Source organism: Panthera uncia, chromosome F1, assembly GCF_023721935.1.
Source record: "Panthera uncia isolate 11264 chromosome F1, Puncia_PCG_1.0, whole genome shotgun sequence".
In the NCBI taxonomy this organism is placed as follows: Eukaryota; Metazoa; Chordata; class Mammalia; order Carnivora; family Felidae; genus Panthera; species Panthera uncia.
The window spans coordinates 30046349-30061156 of record NC_064813.1 but is presented as its reverse complement, the minus strand read 5'-3'; the positions used below and the strand labels follow the sequence as shown (position 1 = coordinate 30061156).

General features: G+C 50.4%; 1 long non-coding RNA gene across 2 annotated transcripts in view; it reads right to left on the bottom strand.

Moving 5' to 3' along the window:
• Window positions 1-809: 809 nt before the first annotated feature.
• The window catches only part of LOC125925293 (uncharacterized), a 155189-nt gene continuing 141190 nt past the window's right edge, over window positions 810-14808 (bottom strand). The window contains exons 5-7 of one of the 2 annotated variants that reach the window (XR_007458771.1): window positions 12252-12425; window positions 2949-3035; window positions 810-1046 (exon numbers count right to left, since the gene is read on the bottom strand). This is a non-coding gene — a long non-coding RNA (uncharacterized LOC125925293). The remainder of the gene's footprint in view (window positions 1047-2948; window positions 3036-12251; window positions 12426-14808) is intronic. The other variant, XR_007458772.1, reaches the window with a different exon arrangement.

Sequence of the window (14808 nt, the reverse complement as noted above, 5' to 3'; positions counted from 1 at the left end):
ACAGATAAGCAGGAAGAAATGAAAAGCACTTCAAATCCCGCCATTCAGAGAGAACTGTGGTTAACATTTTAGGGTCTCTTTCTCTCTCCAGACTTTTCCCCACTCAATATATTTGTTGAAATAAATCTGTGTACGTAGTGAGGCCAGGGGGTCAGCATACTCAGCCTCAGGGCCTCCTTCAAGGCCCCTGTGGTTGGGTAGGGCACCAGGGCCCTATTGGTGGCTCTAGCCCAGGATCCAGGCAGGGCAGGGGCGGGACCTCTCTGCCTGATGCCAGTGTGCTCCTCACCCCCAGATGAGCCTGAAGCTGCCTTCTCCCAGCTCTGCACAGAACGCCCCATCTTCCACAGAGGTAATGTTTTGTGTGGGACAACTGCGTCAGAAGGAAGACCCTCACGCAGCCAGCAGGCCCTGGGAATGAATTGGGCCTTTACGTGAAAAGCTGCTCCCTGCACACCCCTAACTCCTGCTAACCTTCTCTGAAAGCTGACCACACCATCGCTAATAACCCAGATACTGAGCGGACGGGGTGGGGGCCTGCAGAATGTCTGCAGCTTAATAACAGCTGGACAGTGTACTGGCAGATGTCAGGGTGACACTTTTCCAGGCTTTCTATAGACTCCTCTGAAACCTCGGGAGTGGAGTTTGCTTTCGCTCTCTACCATGGAATTTCTCAGAAATCTTAAAAACTATAATGGCCATGGGGCGCCTGGGTGGCTCAGCGGGTTGAGCATCTGACTCTTGGTTTCGGCTCAGGTCATGAGCTCACAGTTTGTGGGTTCGAGCCCCGCGTCGGGCTCTGTGCTGCCAGTGTAGAGCCTGTTTGGGATTCTCTCTCTCCCCCAATCTCTGCCCCTCCCCTGCTTATTCTCTCTCTCTCTCAAAATAAATACACTTAAAAAAACTATAATGGCTATCATTTATTGAGCATTTATTCTGTGCTGAGCCCTTCACAGAAATTATGTTGAATCCTCACTTCAGGTTTGCAAGGTAGATAAGGAACCTGAGGCTGAGGAAGGCCAGTGGCCTGACCCAAGTGCTGCCGCCTGTAAGAGTAGAGAGAGATTTAAACTCCGTCATTGAACTCTCAAACTCATGCTCTTGTTTCCATATAAAAATTAATATTTGGGGGCCCCTGGGTGGCTCAGTTGGTTAAGCGTCTGACTCTTGATTTCAGCTCAGGTCATGATCCATTCTCGCTCGCTCGCTCGCTCTCTCTCTCTCCCTCTGCCCCTCTTTCCTGTTCACACACACTCTCTCTCTAAAAAATAAATAAATAAATAACAATAATGTTTATTTTATTCAAGTGACCTATGCCCATAGTTACAAATCAAACAGGGCTAGGGGCTGCCTGGGTGGCTCAGTCAGTTAAGCATCTGACCTCATGATCTCATGGTTTGTGAGATCGAGCCCCACATTGGGCTCTATGCTCTCAGTGTGGAGCCTGCTTGGGCATCTCTCTCTCCCTCTCTCTCTGCCCCTTCCCTCCCAATAAATAAATAGATTGACTAAATAAATAAATAAATAAGTAAGTAAGTAAATAAATAAATAAATATCAAACAAGGCTAAAAGACACAGCAGAAACCAGCCCCAATCTTCTCTGCTCCTCTGAGGCAACCACTTTCAACTCAGCAGCAGCTTTTCTTCTGCTCTTAACTCCAGGTTTCAAAATATTCACCTAAATTCTATTTCTTATATATTATTATTATTGTTGTTATTATTATTATTATTACCTTTTTAAAGTACACTCCACACCCGGTGTGGGGCCTGAACTCACGACGCTGAGATTAAGACCAACCAAGCCAGCCAGGCGCTTCTTATGTATTATTTCTGAGAACAAGTAATCCCCCACCTCCTTCCCATTTCTTAGTTTCTTCTACTTAAAGCAATTTCCTCTAATTCCTTTAGTGGATCTATCGGAGGCCCGGCGATCATTTCCCACCACTCACCTAGGTAAATGTGTCAGCCCTTCCCTTCTCCTCGAGGCCCTGGGAGCCTCTCCTCTCCAGAATGGCCCCTCCCTCTTAGCCCCGAGACTCCCCTCTGATTTTCCTTTGCTGAAGCCCCTGTTTCTGTGTGCCATCGATTTCTCTTTCATGATGAGAATGGTTTCTGAGTCCTACATGTCTGAAAAGGTTATTCTTTAATTTTCCCTTCGCATTTGATTGATTTGGCTGAGCATAAGATTCTGGGTTGAAAATCATTTTCCTTCTGAATTTGGAAGGCATCCTTCCATTATTTTGTATCTGGTGCTTCCGGAGAGAAGTCTGATGCCCCTCTCACCCCCCCATTCCTTTGTCTCTTAAGTGTTTTTCTTTTTCTGGGGTTTCCCAGACATTCACTTTATCCTCCGTGTTCGAAAGTTTGATACTGACGGCCTCCGGTGTGGATAGTTTTTTTGTGAATCATGCTGGGCACCTTCTCCTGAGTTTTTAACCTTTCTTATCATATTTTAAATTTCCAAGAACTCTTTCTTCTCTGTTCCTTTTTCATGGAATTCTATTTCTGTCATATCCCTGAGGTTACTAATTTATAAGTTCTTTTAAAAAAAAAAGTCAGGTTCTTCTGCTTACTCTATGCTATTTCCTCAGAGTTCACCCCCTGTTTTCCCCCCCGTTTTGACCTCTTTCATTTCAAATGTCTGGTGACCCTTCATATTTAAGAGAAAGACAGGGTTACAGTCCTGCTGACTTCATAGTAGGGTGACCAGATGGCTCAAAGGCTGTTTTACTGAGACTCCTCATACAACATTTTATGAAGGTCTTTTCCTAGGAGTAGGGGGTGGGGGGTGAGAAAGAAACTCCATCTACCCAGAGAAGAATATTCCAGCTGCCTGCATGGAAGGGAAGTGACACCTAGCTGCTGGGGTTCTGGGAGCAGGCAGGGAATCTGACGGTCCATCATTTATTTATAGTTTTTAATTAATCTCCCGGTTTCCAAGCTCCTACCTCCCTGTCACCCTCCGCGTGGACCAGTGTCCTGGAGTCCAGAGCACCTTCAGTTCAGCTTCTCTGGATAACAACTTCTGGTCTCTCCTGGGGAAAAAAGAGAGTCAGCCGTGGCTTCCTGCGTCCTAGCACTGCGCCTTGCTCCTGTCTTCTGTGGTACCCGGTGCCTTTAAAAACACCCAGACTTTGGAGGTTCTCTGGGGCTCCTTGGCCCACGTGTCATCCTGTGCTTCTCCTGCCTCCATGTGGATTGTCACTTTCTCATCTCTACTCCATCAGAGACTACTCCTCTACCCACCTGCCCATCTAGCAAATGTTTGCAGGTCTTCCCTCCCGGGTGATCTTCTCATTCTGGCTCAATGCCTTTGTAAGGCCGCTGTTAGTGGTCGTTTGGGGGGAAAGGGTAAGTGAAGTGGGATCTAGGAGGCTGTATCAGTTATCCATTGTTAAATAACAAATCATCCCCAAAACTATTCAAATGACAATAGTTTTGGGGCACCTGTGTGGCTCAGTTGGTTAAGCGTCCGACTCTTGATTTTAGCTCAAGTCATGATCTCACAGTTCATGAGTTCGAGCCCTACATCAGACTCTGTGCTGACGGCATGGAGCCTGCTTGGGATCCTCCCTCTTCCAGTCTCTTTCTCTCAAAATAAAGAAATGCACATAAAAAAAAAAAAAATGACAACAGCTGAGGCGCCCGGGTGGCTCAGTCAGTTAAGTGTCTGACTTTGGCTCAGGTCGTGATCTCATGGTTCCTGAGTTCCAGCCCCGCATAGGACTCTGCACTGACAGCTCAGAGCCTAGAGCCTGCTTTGGAGTTCTGTGTCTCCTTCTCTCTCTGCCCCTCCCCTGCTCACACTCTGTCTCTCTCTCTCTCCCTCCCTGTCTCTCAAAAAAATAAACATTAAACAAAATTTTTTTAATGACAATAGTTATACTGTTTTTCATGATTCTGTGGATTGATTGGGTGGTTCATCTGCTGGTTTCACCTGGGCTCACTTGTGAAACTGCATTTAGCGAGTTTGTTGGGTTGGAAAAGACAAGTTGGCCTTGTTCTATGTCTGGTGGTTGGTGCTGGCTTTCGGCTGGGGTGCCTCAGTTCTCCTCCACTGGTCCCTCACCTTCTAATAGGCTAGACTAGCTTCCTTGAGGGGTGATCTCAGGGCAATGTTCCAAAAGGCTAAAGGCCTTCGTTTCTTTATCTATAAAATGTGGTTTTGTGTATAATAAATGAAGACGTGTAAAATCCATACTTAGCACAATGTGTGACACAAAGCAAGTGTTCAATAGTAAGTGATTTTTCCGGGAAAACATCACATCTCCAATTAACTTAACCACTGAAAATGGAAGCTGAGGAATAAGACTAATCTAAGTCTGAGCTCCTTACAGAAATAATCTTACAGGGCTGTCGCGAGGGTCCAAAAAATTCAAACAGATGACGTATCGAGAAGAATGCCTGACACGTCGCACATGTTCATTAGTGTTTCGTGCGTGTCTCTACTTTCTTTTTAAAAAAATTTTTAACATTTATTCATTTTTGAAAGGCAGAGAGAGACAGAGTGCAAACGGGGGAAGGGGCAGAGAGAGAGGGAGACACAGAATCTGAAATGGGCTCCAGGCTCCGAGCTGTCAGCACAGAGCCCGACGCGGGGCTTGAACTCAAGGACCGTGAGATCACAACCTAAGCCGAAGTCGGCCGCCCAACCGACTGAGCCACCCAGGTGCCCCAGTGTGTCTCTACTTTCTTAGGTGGGGGCACCGAGCATAGCCGGGCTCTGATAGGGCCATTGTGATGAATGCCATCACCTGTCAGGTATGGGGGAGTTGGCTCCATAAGGTGGGGAAGGGCTAAAAGCCGCTGTGTCTGCTGTCGAGGGTTTGGGCAGCCAGCTCACAGGTGTGCCTATTTCCACAGCTATAAATCTTAACCTGGGTTCTATGGGTGAGCCCCAAAGGGCCAAGAACCCCCTGATATTGCATGGAACACACTGGGTGTGTATGCATTATTCTGGAGCGCAAGTCCACAGTTTTGCTTGGATTCTCAGGGAAGTCACTAACCCCCACATACCGAACATCTTAGCTCTAGAGGCTTTCCCTCCTTCTAATGTGGTCTGGTTTGAGAAATAAAATTATTTATCATGTTAGGATTATGGTGAAATCAAGAGGCAGCAGGACCTGAAAAAGCCAGCCGGGCTCCTCTGTTGGAGACGGGGTGAGCTTCGCTGTGAATGACACTGTGGACCCCATTGGTGCTGCCCGGTGGTCTGGTCCTGCCTCCTGGCTGCCCTTCAGCTGTTTGCGAAATGTGGGTGACCAGGTAAGCAGCCACCAGCGAAGTGAGCTGGTTTGCACCTCGTCTGCGTTACGGACACTGCCAGTGTCGGCAGGTGGTCCACGTGTCCTGAGGCCCACGTGAATGCTCCAGGCCACCCTCTGGGTTCCAGTGCATCAAGAAAACCCCTCACACCACACCCAGGAGCAGGCAGAGAAGGGGCAGCCTTGTGTAGCCACTTGCAGTGACTTCTGCTCAAGGAGGTCACCTGCTATTCCCTGACAGATGCTTTCTTGTTCCACGTTGCTGCCCGCTAGAGTCAACTTCTAAGGCTAGAGCTTCTCTGCACATGGTGTTGTATAGTTTCTAAGGGGGAAAAAAAATCCCAGCAGAACTGCAGCGCCTCAGCTAATTCTTCCTCTCTCTGAAGTTTAATTCTAGACCATCTTCCTCCTCTGGGATTCAAAGGTCTCAGAGAGAAGAGGGTTCACCCAAACTCTTGACATATTTGCCGCGGACCTATTCCTGGGGAGGGTTGTGCAACACCCTTGGAGAGGGGTCAGAGAGCGGCCTGGAGCCTGACTCAAAAACATCCTGGGAAATTCGGTGGCAAGCAGAGATTTCTGGAGTCTGTCACGCCCCCTGTGAGGTCTCTGTAAACTCAGCACAGGCCCCACCTTTCCCTAAATGGAGGGCTGTCCCTCCACCCCTCCCTTTACCCCCCCCACCCCCCATCACTGGTCAGTGCTGACCCTCTAGTGAGGGCCTGGGGAGGTAGCCAGGCCCGGGACAGCTGGGGCCAGGGTCCCCCAGTTAGCTAACAGAGGGCCCCTTCCCCATGCCTCTCACCACAGGGATTCGGTGACTCACTCTGAAGAAGGCACATAAATTTCTTCCTAATAACACACTTGTCACTGAACCATTCCAACAATTTGGCATGGCAAGAGATCCGGCTCCAGGCAGCAGGGCGGGTAAGTCATATTCTGTTTATAAAGTGTTTCCCGCCGAGGGCTGGAGAGGGGCGAGGACCACCAAGCCCATGTCGCACATTCCCTGCACAGCTGGAATGATTATGTCCATTTTACAGGTGAGGGACGTAGTGACTCAGCCCCTCAGGCCCCGTGGGACAGACTCTGCTCCTCACCCCCAGCAGGCAGCACTGGGGAGGGGCCGTGATGGTCGAGAGCTCGGGTTTGAATCCTGGCTCTGCCACTTCTATCTGAGCCGGGCCACCTTCGACGGGTTCCTCAATCTGCCCAGCCTCCCCTTTGCTCATCTGCGATATGGGCACGAGACATAATTCGTGAGGCTTCTGTAAAGACGCAGTTAGGTATGTAAGGTACAGAACTTTCAGCGTGGCACCAGCATGCAGTGAGTGTTCTCAAGTGCAGCTGTTGGCATTACGGACTCCAGTCAAGTGTCACGTGCCTCCCTCTGGCTCATGACTACCCCACTGGGCTTCGGGCTGTCCCCTCCTTCGGCACTCCACCCTCTCCTGCTCTATCGTGAGTGAAGACAGGTGGCCACTCCTACATTATATTACTTAATACTCTACTAGGATTTGAGGGAGGTGGTATTATCCACATTGACAGGGGTAGAAACTGAGGCCGGGTGAGTTTGGGTGGCTTCCCCGAGACCACCACTAGGGGCGTGAAAGAGCCAGGATTTGAGTTCACTCTTCCAACAGAGCAGCTCCCAGGGGAAGCCTGCGATCAACGACCAGCTGCACATGGGAAGTTCCCAACACAGCCGAGTATTTTTGTTCCTGCATTCTTCCCAGGCAGTTTACTCTCTGGACTCTGGACAGTTGCCAAGGAGGTGTGAACAAGAAGGCAGAAAGAGGACGTCCTTCGGAGGGTGCGATGAGGCAACAGGGCTGTCATTTACTGAGCCCTTGCTATGTGCCCTCCATGCTGTCAGCTGTATGTGTCCGTTAATTCACAAACACTCCAGTGAAGCGGGCCTAGTGCAGCTCCTACCGTAGAGGGGAAAATGAGGCACAGAGTGGTCAGGTCACTTGCCCCAACCTGCACCTGGGTGTCCACCTGTGCTGTTAATCTCTCCACCTGCTGCCTCCCATCAGGGTGGCACGAAGTTGGGCCACGGCACTCAGTTTTGGAAACCACATCCAGGGTGAAGGACCACCACCCACGACCATGGGCAGAAGGGCCAGGTCCTGAGTCCCTTCAGGCCTCTCACTAAGCATCCTCGAGTTTCTGTGTGCTGGGGGGAGAAGGGGGATCAGTGAGGGGCATCTCCGCTGCTTCCATACATGGGCGGGGGACAGAGGGGGCTTCAGCCCGGGCAGCGTGCTCCTCAAAGCTACTACCTCAAAGCTACTTCTGTGAGTCTGCAATGGAGACAGACTGCATTAAACAGAAAGGCAGGCCCCGGGGGCCCACAGGGTCCTCTGCCTCTCCCCTGACGAACCTTGTCCCACCCCACCTCCCCGAGGGGGGGGGGCCCTCTCTCTGAGAGCGGGGGGCTCCGCCTCGCTCTGCTCTGCACCTCCATCGCCCAGCACCGTGCCTAGCCCTCAGCAGGCATTTGTTGACTGGCTGACGGGTGAATGGCTGGCTGACAAAAATCACTGCCAGCCCCAGTGATAAACAGAACCAGTGTGGCAGGAATTTGCTGGGTTGTTGAAGGGTGAGGGATCCAGATGGCTCCCCAGACAGCTGTGGTGTGGAGAGCCGAGGCGGGGCGGCACAGGCAGGCTGGACGGAAGGAACCACAGACTCCAATGGCACTGGTTCAAGTGGGTTGAGGGCTGGCCGCCAACCACACAGAGCAACAGGCTGGCCAACTGTGTCCTGGGCCTGTGTCGCACGGTATCAGGGCTGCTCCAGGGCGTCTGCCCTCAGCGCTGCCTCCCCTGCCGTCACTGACATGCAGAGCCCTCCACAGGTAGGGGCCGGGAGGCAAGGGAAATCATCTGGACTGGCAGTTCCTAGATCAAGTTGGATCCCTGCTCACTGTGTCCCCCCCGCCCAGCTAGGCAGGTGACCTTGGGCCTGTCTCTCCATTGGTGGCTTGTTCCCTCACACCTCACCATCTATACAATGGAGATGTGTCTACCCCACAGGACATGCTGTGGATGAGAGAGCCCAGAACTTGAGTAGTCCTTTTGAGTAGTCCTTTCCCCACCCACCCTCATCATAGCGGAAGAGCCTAAGTCTGCGGAGAAGCCACATCCCTCAGGCGTCTCCTCAAGCGAGGACTTTCCACATCCGCAGCTCAGAGCCCAGGGCTTCTCCAAATTCCTCACCTCCTCCCTGCCCGCCCTCCAGCCCCAGAAGTGGGCTTCCCTGTGGAGCAGTCCCTGACACAGAAAAGGAAACAATTAGCATAATCACTAATTCAATTCTCTCCACTCTCTTCTCTGTGAAAATAATTTGCTCCTCTAACAGCCACCAGGCCAGGGAGCCGGTGAGGCTCAGGGAATTATGGAGTCTCAAGCTAATTAAGTGGAAGCCACTCTCCCCGCTCCAGGGAACCAGGCTCTGGGCTCCTGCTGCTCTGAACATATCACATTAAACTCAAAAGCAGCCTCTGGAAAATGTGAAGAAGGCATGGACGGATGTGAATGACAAAGATGATCCATCAGAGGGTTGGAAAATGAGGCGGATGTGAGATTAAAGGTTAAGGCAATTGAAGTCTTTAGCCCAGAGGGGAAAGAAATGAGAGGCAGGCAGCCTTACCACCCCTTCCTGGGTTGTAGAAAGAATATTCCCCTTGGTTCTTTCCCTCCTCCAGCCTGTGTTCTCTGGTCCTCACTCCCTTTACCACACTCATCTTTGTGTTCTATTCACTTGTCAGTTCACTTTGACCTTTACTGAGCCCCTACTCTGTGCCAGATAGCTTGTCAGGTTCTGGAGATGAAAAGACAGAGTCTCTGCTTTGCAGGTCAGGTGGGAGAAATGGATCCATACTACCTGTGCTGTGGGACCCCAACCACCCGTACTACGGGACGGGGAGTGGCGGGGGGGGGGGCTATAGGGCTGTGGGGCCTGTCTCAGACCTCAGAGGTAGGAAGGACCAAGGCCAGGTGCTATGGGAGCTCAGGGGAGAAGTGGCCACTCAGCCCTGTCCTGGCTTCAGGAATGGCTTCCTGCAGGAGATGATGCCCAAATGGAATCTTGCAGGATGAATCAGTGAACCAGGTGAGGCAAAGGGGGGAAGGGTATCATGGGCAGCAGAAGCAGCCGGGCAAAGGCCCAGGACATAAAATGCAGAGGGTATACAGGCAATGACAAATGGTTGGACTTTACCGAAGCAAAAAGTAGAGACTGATAATGGCCGGACCCATGGCTAGAGTGCCAGCCAGGGCCCAGATCCCAAGGCCCTGAATCCTGTGGGAATGTGGCTTTATCCAGAAGCAGCACTACTCAGAGTGTTTGGAATAGCACAGGGTACGTACAGTATTGATAGACATCCCTCCAACCCAAACAAAAGGTGCTTCTTTGTCAAATACGTTGCACGATGTTGAGTTAAACCAGTGGCTCTCAACCGAAGGGCCCTTTGCAAAAGGGGACATATGGCAATGTGTGCCGATGGTTTCAGCTGTCTTAATTCAAGGTGGGGGCGCGACTGGCATCTTGTGGGTGGAGGCCTGGGATGCCGCTCATCATCCTACAGTGCATGGGACAGCCCCTACAAAAACCTCTGCCCCACCCCCACCCAGGGTTTCCACAGCCTGTAAGCAGGCCCCGCCAGGTCATCCTCTCTGCACTGTCGTGGTCTGTTGGCTGGCTGGTCTGCCCACTGCACTATATGGGTCTGAATGTCTGCATAGCCAGTATTTTGGGGAGGGAGGAGGAGAACACCTGGGAGAAGAGGGTGTTTTAGGGTTGGGTGGAGAGGGTGGCTGTGGGTGGAGCCTGGCTCATGGGGGGTACCCCTGGTGGCGGGGTTGGTGGGTGATTCTAGGGGGTCCTTCCATCCCAGCAGCTCTAACTGACAGCTGCTGGGGGTGTGGGAATCAGACGCAGCCCTGAGGAGCTGGCCAGATCAGAGTCAGGGATGTGTTCTGTGCTGGGCACAAGGGGGGGCACTCGAATGAGCATCCCCTATGGCCAGGTTTTCCTTCCCTGTTTTATTTTTCTTCCTAGCTCCTTTTAGCCTGTTTTTCAGTTTATTTGCCTGTCTCTTCTCCTCACTCCCTTCCCCACCTCAGAATGTTGGCCGCATAAAGCAGGGCGTTTTGTCTTTATTGTTCATTGCTTTATTCCCAGGATCTAGAACAGTGCCTGGCACATAGTATGTGCTCAAGTAAAATGTGCAGAAGCAATGAATGTCTGAATGCACCCTCCCCCCCACCCCTGCCCCCAGCTATACAGCTCAGAGTGCCTGAGTGCTGACACCCGTCTACGACATGTGATTCCTCCCCTTCTGCAGCAGCAGGAAACGGGGGAAGTCCCAGGGAGCCTACCTCCTAAACCATGAAGAATATGCTCATTGTTTATGATTTTAATTCCAAAACTGCTTTGGGGGAAGACGCGGGGGCTTCACACGCACAACCTAGATATTCCCCGAAAAATCTGGAATTATGGACTAACCATTAGCTGAGGGAGGACAGAGCAGGCCAGGATGATGCAAAAGCCCAAGCAAGCTGGCAGCCAAATGAAGTTATAGCCAGTTGACAGGACAATGGCATGAACAAAGGCCTCACTGCCTCCTGGAACGGTTGCCAAGCATTGTGACACAGGGCTAATCGCATCTGAGCGCACCGTGCAGCACAGGAGTGGCCTCGGGGCTGGCAGGGCTCCAGTCACTGCCACCTTGCCTGAAGAAGCCCATTCATCACAGTGCGGGGCCAACAGGGTGCACCCTAATTACACACAGGGAGCGAGGACCAAAGTGGGGAGAGCAAGTGCCTACTGGTCCCCTTGGAAACAAATGCAAGAAAATAAAAAGCCATGGGTGGAAGTAGATGTTCGAGTCTAGCCAGGGTTGCCGGGGAATTCCGTGTCCATGGGGGGCTGTTTACCTCCAAGGCTGTGGCCCAGGGGGCTTTGGTCAAGCTCGGGCTCATGTCCTTGTCTGTGGGCAAAGATTTTAGAAACCTGGGCTCAAATCCTGGCGAGCCCTCCAAACTGGGGTTCCAGGCTGCAGTGGCCAGAGACCTGGTGCTCATTTTGAGCTCTGTGGCCCCAGGCAAGTCCATCCATAAGAGGTGTGGATGCACGGAGAGGATTTATCTGCTCTGCTAACCTAACAGGTTGATTGGGAAAATTAAAACCATGGGGCCAAAGGAAAGGCCTAGGGAATCATAAGGCCTGGAGTTCAGGAAGGCATGGAGGGATGCAGCCATGTTCGCCACCTGCCCCAGGGAGGGGAATGTGCCTAGGAGACAACAGCCAACCCCTTGAGGGTGACCTTTAGTTACCTGTGGAAACCAACTGGCTTTTTCATGGCACACCCGTCATCTGCAGGGGAGATGCCTTTTCAGAGCTCGGGGTGGTTCTTAGAATTGCATTTAAGGCTCCTTGATGGACAACGTGGTGGAGGCCCGTAGGCACACAGTTCATTTGGGTTGTTCTGAATGATTACTTTAGGCAGATAAATTTATAATCAGCTCATAATCACATGGCATTTTCCATTTTGTAAAGTTCATACAAATTTAATCTTTAACACCAGAAGATTGGCATTGTTATGCTTATTTTACAAAGCATAATTTTAAAGGATCAGAGAGGGTGGGTGAATTTCCTAAAGCCACACAGCCAGTTTGTATCAGAGACAGGCTTTGAGTCCAGGCTTCTGATGGCAGGTTAGTTTGGTGCCCGCTGTATAGACACAACTGTCTTTCCTTCCGGAGTGTCCTCTTCTCCTTCTTTTTTAGGATCTTTCATTTGGGACCCACTTTTGCTGTTTGCATTGCTTAACCACCTTCCCTGACAAATCCAAGCAGAACACTCTTTCTGAAGGGGACAGTCTGTAACACAGAATTCTCCCTGGGAAAAGCTGAGCCTGGGCAACTTTCTGAGCAGGTGCTATTCCACTGGGGTACTGAGCATGCCAGGGCACCTTACCTCATGTGCACCACACTGCCCTGGGGACTGCAGACACGACTATTCCAACAGCTACAGCCGCTGAGAAGATGGCAACAGGTCTCCCAGGCACGAGATGATGGACACTCTTTCTCCTTAAAATAACTACAGTGCATCTACTCCCCTGTGGAGAGCTCGTGTCTGGGTTTTGGAACACTGGGAATAAAACAGACAGAAGAGGACTTTAGTTTATAATAAAAATTACTGTGCTGTCTGGTTTTTAAATGACATTTCACATATTACTAACCATGCTCACATTGTTACCACACGTAATCCTTACAATAGCCCTGTGAGTGGAGTTATAACCCTTGGAGGTATTATAATTCCCATTTTAAAGACTGAGGACACCGAGGCTTAAAGGGGCATAGATTACTTGTCCAAAGTCACAGGGCTGATACATGGTACAGACGGACCAAAGACCTGGTTCTTCTGCCCACAAGTTCAGGGCTTTACACAGATGGCAACATTTTTTTTTACTTTCCATGGGTGAGAAGTTCATTAACAGTAAATTCAAAGGTTGATTAGAGCTAGGCACTTCTAATGGGGATCCCTTTAAATTCCTTGTAATATTATTACTTACCTCTTCTCCAAGAATCATAAAATCAGGCTAATGATACCTAATCAACACCCATCACAGACCCACGATCCGGTTTCTTAGCAGGTGTTATATGGGGACAGAAGGCATGGATTAAGAAACTCATCAGTCATTGCTTGAGGTTTGGTGCGTGGGTGCTGCCTGGGACTCTGCCTTTAGAGATTTCAGCCTGGCTAGTGTTACTTCAACAAGTATTCACAGAGCAGCACCAGGTTTCTTGCCTGGATGCCCACAAAACTGAGGATAAATGTGTATAACAGTCTCTGTCTTTGAGGAGTTTACAATTCGGTAGGAAGGTGAGATTTGTTAATGAAATTTTGAATGGCAACGTACAAACCAGAATGGAATTAAGGGTGCATCTGTCTGATACATAGTCTGAGAAGGCTTCATGAGGGAAGTAGGGCTTGAGTGGGTCTCAAGAATAGGTAGGACTTGGAAGGGGAAGAGGAGGAAGGTTTTCCATTCTGGTTGAGGATAAAGTACCAACAGCAGATGGGGTGTGGGGGATGCATGGCTCCTAGCACTCTGGCCACTGTGCACACGTCACCTGAGTCATGGGAGAGCCAGGTTTTAATCTCTGAGCCTTTGTACCTGCCATTTCCTCTTCTGAAAAGACCCTTTCTCCCTTGCTTTCTTGTTCCTGTCTCTTATGCCCCATCTACCTGTTAACACTGGTCAGTTCAACCTCCCTTCTGTTATGAGACCACCTCCAACCCCCTTGCAATGCTTTGCCTTCCTTTTCATGGCCCTGACCATGTGGCATGATAATGTGTTTGTAAGTCTGTGATGCTTGAGAACAAGGATTCCCTTCTCTGATTAATTTTTGCATGGCCATTTATTGAACAAATACAAATGAAAGATGGAAATGCAGATCGAATGAGTGAATCTGCAAGAAGAATCCTGCTATGGGACCATACGGGCTGACACCCAGAACCAGTGGGACCCTGGGCCATTGCATGTATGATGTCTAATAAGTCTGAATTAATGATTCTTCAATGAATGAATGGTTGCTAGATTGACTGAGTTTTATATATACATCATGATGAAAATCCACTATCACTATTCAGATAACCTGGTTGATGTTTTTGTTTTGACCTTATTTCCTTAAAGTCCATGAGGCTAAGACCTGAAGGATTAGTAGGCTTAAATCCAGGGAAGGGTCAAAGCAGGCAGAGCCCCCAGGCAGTGGCCAGAGGGAAGGGAGACTGAGGGCCGAGCTCAGAATTTAGCAACAGCCAGCAGGTGACAGGCAGAGCCTGGAAAGGCAAGAGAAGGGCTGGAGAAGTGAGCAGGAGCCAGACCAGGAAGGGAATTCAACTCATTCCTGAGGACAATGGGGCACAATTAGACCTTTAAGCAGGGCGTGTTATAGAATTATTAGTTTTTCTTTTTTTTTTTTCTTTTTTAAAAGACAGAGAGAGAAGAGAGAGCGCGCGTGCACGCCTACAGCAAGGGAGGGGCAGAGAGAGAGAGAGAGAGAGAGAGAGAAAGAGAGAACCAGAATCCAAAGCAGGCTCCAGGCTCCAGTCTCTGAGCTGTCAGCACAGAGCCTGATGTGGAGCTTGAACCCATGAACTGCAAGATCGTGACCTGAGCCAAAGTCAGCCGCTCAACCGACTGAGCCACCGAGGCGCCCCCTAGTTTTTGTTTTAAAAAAAGAGGACCCCGACTGAAATGGAGAGAGTGCACCAAGGCAGAGCAAGACTTAGGACCCAGAAGACTGGATTTCAGGATGCTACAGCGACCTGACTGTGAGCTGAGGAGGCTGTACTGGGGGGTGGCTGTGGGGATGGAGAATAGCAGATGGGTTTGTGAGCTGGACAAGCGGCAGCTTGGCCTGGCAGGGGGCAAGGGGTGCTGGTGACGCAGGTACAGGATGAGAATGCTAAGGAATGTGGCTCAGGAAGCCAGGCGGATCCCAGCTGAGATGAGGGACTCTGGAGG